This window comes from Choloepus didactylus, chromosome 17 (genome assembly GCF_015220235.1).
Source record: "Choloepus didactylus isolate mChoDid1 chromosome 17, mChoDid1.pri, whole genome shotgun sequence".
NCBI lineage: Eukaryota > Metazoa > Chordata > Mammalia > Pilosa > Megalonychidae > Choloepus > Choloepus didactylus.
Window position 1 is genome coordinate 18,693,474 of NC_051323.1, and position 4,790 is coordinate 18,698,263.

Here is a 4,790-nt window from a genome sequence, read left to right on the forward strand (position 1 = left end):
TCCCCCCAATTGAGACAGGACCCCCAAAGTGAGTCCTGTCCCTGGCAATGTGGGACACAGATTCTGGATATGAGCCTGACTCTGGCATCGAGGGGTTGAGAATGCCTTTTTGACCAAAAGGGGGAAAAGAAAGGCAATGAAATAAGGTTTCAGTGGCTAAGAGATTTCAAATAGAATCAAGAGGCTGTCCTGGAGGTTACTCCTATGCATCTCCGGCTAGATATCCCAAATGGCCAAAGTAAGATAAACCCAAGTCAACAGTAGTCCCCAAAACCCAAAGAATACCCAGTCTGAAATTCTATAAAAGTTTCACTCACTAAGTTTATTCTTCAGAAACTTAAATCCTCCAGACAGCTCCTATGACAGCTAAGTCCCAAAACCCAGAGGCAACAGCCTCTTCAAAAACATCAACCAGTTGTGACCCTTTCCCCATAATGTTGACATCATTTTTCAACATGAAGAAGTTAGGGTGGTCACTGCCTAGACATCCCTGAAGATCGGGAAACTGATTAAATTAGAGGAAGTGGTAGCAACAGACAAGATAGAATTTAACAAAGGATTATGAATACTGAATCTCTATATAATTTTCTTTTTCTCAGTTGCTAGGGTATTAAAATAACTAGAAGGAAAGAATTGAAATGGTGGAACTGTAACCCATAAAATTCTTTGAAATTTGCCATATAGCTATTTGTTGAATTGTAATTTGAAAGTTATCACCTTTTTGTATATATGTTATATTTCAAAATAAGGAAATAACTGAAACTGTGGAACTGTAACCCATAACATTCTTTGAAATTTCCTCTCTAACTACTTGTTAAATTACACTTGGAAAGTTTTCATTTCTATGTAAATATATTATATTCCATAACTTAAAAAAAAAAAATTCATCTGCAGGAGCTTTCCGAGAAAATGAAACAATGGAATACACCCTACAGAATTGCAGATAAACAACATCTGGTAATAAACTGGTTTCAGTTCAGTAGAAACAGATTATCAGATTGGACAAGCATATCACACTAATAGATGTATATCTGCTCCTCACTTCGTAAAAACCCACATATATAAAATGGAAACTTAACATCAGACAATCAGAAGTTTCCTCACTTGCTTCTGCATTTGCCCTATATCAGCTCCTCCTTTCCACTCCCTCATGGTGCTCCTTTCCACAAGCAGTCTGAATGCTGTCCGATTCATGAATCATAAACTGCTCAATAACCCCCTATGCCATTTGAAACTCTTATGGACCCCAGAAGAGCCACAATCTTTTAACCCATCTTGTTGGGTGGAACCTTTTGATTTGAGTGTTGCCATGGAGATTGCATCTTAGAGAAACTAAGTGAATTTCTCAGGGCCAGAGAACTCAGAGGCTATAGAGCCAGACGAGAAGCTTGACTGCCTGCTGCCTGGTATAGAGGCAGTGCTTCTGGTTCTCACTGGGACAAATGGGAAAATCTAAACTCTAGTCCCCACATCCCCAGCTGAGCCCATGCCTACAATTGATCAGACTTGGCAGAGGCTTTTTTGCTGAAAGCCATGGACTCTGAGTGAGAGAACAGGTTCAGAAGAGTGCAAGGCAGGCAATGGAGTCCAAGCTACAGAACTGTTTGGGGGCATTAGCAGCAAGTTTGGGGCTACATGAACAGAATGGGATGGCTTTCTATATATCTGAATCCAGGTGAGCTAGGAGGCAACATGGAAAAGAGAATTGCAGAACTCCAATGGCCATCTTGCATGACACATACTTGGAAGTCATGGGTGTTTCTCTTTTTAATTTTTGGCTAATAGACAATATCATTTAACAACTTTCTACTGAATACTGATGTTGTATCAACAACTATTAGGGGCTCAGAGGAAAAGAAATCTATGGAACTGCCTCAGGCGGTACATCAGACAGACTGATTGGGGAGGTGAGAATTAGTCCATGAAAGGATGAATTAATGCTCCAAGACAGTGTGAGGTTATGGTCAAATAGTGAAGCAGAGCACATGTTCCATAGAAGCCAAATGAGGGGTAAGCAATGAAAGCTGGGGTGGTCCTGGGAGGTGGCTAGATACGGACAAGAGACAGGGAATTAAAGGTTATGACTCCAAAAGTAGAAAAGTTCACAAAAACAATCCAGTTACTTGGAGTAATCCAACTTCCTGCAGGAGACTCTCCCAGCCAAATCACCATCAAGCCTAACAGAGAAGGAGGGCTTTACGTGGGTTGAAAAGCCAGGGAAGTATTATTATGCCTTTTTTATAATGATGCATGTGAGGCTTAGATAGGTTGGTGATTTCCCACAAACTCACTACAAGTAAAAGGGCAGAGCCATAATTGAGATCCAGGTAGTGTGACTTCAAGTTTGCATCTCTTTCCCTCTCTTTGCATGGGGAGTGCTCTCTAACCTCTGGGAAATATCAGCTGAGTCCAGCAGGGAATGTCAGAGCTGGGACCTCCACCATCTATCTGGAAAGCCTGGGGCCAATGTCAGCACTGAGAGTATCACCTAGTGCATAGACAAACTAATCACGTAGGTAAGATGAAATCTAACAAGACATATACAAGAACTAGAACAGCATCTTGAGCTGTGTAGACACAAAATGACCATCCCAAGGAACAGTATGAGGCTTCACTCAAACCAGGGTGAATAATCATCTTTGTGACCCATAAGGCTTACATGGCAGACACTGTCGGCTGGAGAACTCAGCAACCATTCTCAGTCCACTTCTGTTTTGCCTTCTGCACATCAGGTAAGCCTGATACTTTCCCAGCCTCTCCTGCAGCCAAGGGTGGCCAAACAACCCAATTCTGAACCTAAGAGACATAAAGGAAAGTCTCTTGGTGGTGGATGGAGGTGTGAAAGCTGCTGCTTGTTTGATAAAAGGGTTAAGCATGAGAGAAGGATATGCTGGTATCCCCCTTTCCCCCCATCTTCCTGCCTTGAATGAGGACAGAATGTCTGGCATTGGGGCAGCCATTTTGTTCATAATAATCATGGAGGGGAAGAGCCAATACAATAATGTTCAGGCTCTGAAGGGGCCCAATAAATAGCACCCTTATTCTTTGTCCAGGTTCTGAACCAGCTGAAGAATAAAACAGCAGTCAGTAGATGGAGAATCAACATACAGGCTGTATTATCGATAAAGCTAATGGACAGAAAAGTTTAACATGGAGCCTGCTGACTTCTTAACCCCTGAGGACAATCTACACCCCTGCTCCCACATTCAGGTGCTCTCTGCCCCCCCAATTCCAGCCACAGCCCTTTTGAGAATCCTTCAGGACAATGATGGAGACAATGTAGATTCTGCCTCCAGAAATCCCCGAAATGAGTTACAACAGAGCATTAATTAAATCCACTCCCAGCCCACTTTCTCCAAGGCTGAGAGTTCATTCTCTCTTTTATCTCCCATCCAAAATAATTCCTGGCTGTGTCTAACATAGTCTATCAGAGGTCCTACAATTAGACTACATGACAATATTGGGATTCTTCAATAATAAAATGCTGACCTGTAGTTACCCCAAATATAAAATATAAACTGTTCTGTCATCAAATTCCCAGGGAGATGAAATACACCCCACTGCCCCCTTGAAGATTAAGGTTCAAAGGAATGTCAAGTCCAAAATCAAATTCTCTTGTCCTTGTGTTCAAAGGAATTAAAGTTCACCATACGTGGTCCCTGGCTTCTTATTCAGCTCAGCCTCAGCGTAAGCCCTGGCACCACAGGCTCTGCCGCCTGGCTGGGGTTGTCCTGATGTGGGTGCAGCCTGCACTGCCTCCTCCGGGCTGGGGATTGCTCCTTCAGGACCTCAAAGGGTGCATCATTTCAAAGGCAAGTCTGCATCCAAAGATTTCAAAGGACACATAAGATCATCACAGCCTTGGTCCTACAACTACCACATTGTAAGAAAACTAGCTCATCCCCTTCCCCTAGAGAGACAAATTAGGTTCCTGAACCCAGTGCTTGGTGTTTCCAAAGACTACAGCAGAGACTCAGATATAATGGATGGAAGGAAGGAGATGGAAAAAATTTCCTCAGTTTTAGCTTTACTAGGATTATGCCAGTTACCCACAAAACATTTAAGTCCGTAAGCCTACAGACTTAAACTCAACTGGAAGAAATCTCCCAGCAAAAGGTTAATTTGGGGACTATGCACTTATTATTTCTGGTGGGAGAATCCACCTTCATATAAACCCCTGAATTTCCATTTCTCCTTTTAGCCTTTTCTTAGCTCAAGATCCCTAGAAAGCAGAACCCAGGCAAGGCTTATGTGCCTTACTGAGAGGAACAAGCCCTGGGTAACAAGAGTGAGTACAAATGGGAAGTGAAGCAGGGAAGGTGGTGCACTACAGAGCCAGTACAGCTTTACGTGAAAACACAGCTGGTTACTCAGCCAGCCAGGATACCTTCCAGGTAGGCCACATGGAAAAACCCTCCCTCAGAATTGCCCCGGGTTGGAGGGGGGTGCTGGGGTCCAGTAATCTGTGTTTTAATAAGCCTTCAAGTGATTCTGATGCACGCTCAAACTTGAGAACCAAAACATCTATAAGCCGCAGTCACCTTAAGAGCCAAATGCCACATGGGCAGCCGGAAGCCTCTCTTATCCAGGTCACAGAATTAGAAGTCAGCTGCAGAATATGAATGTCAGTATCAGCACACACAGCGACTGTTAGAAAAGCTGAAAAAGAGTCCAGACTTCAATTAGAAATATGAATGAAGCAGATCTGGTCAGGACTAGGGCAAATCGGGTCAAAGGGTAAAAGACGATACTGACTGTTTTAAAACTTCAACTTCCATGTGAGATCAAGG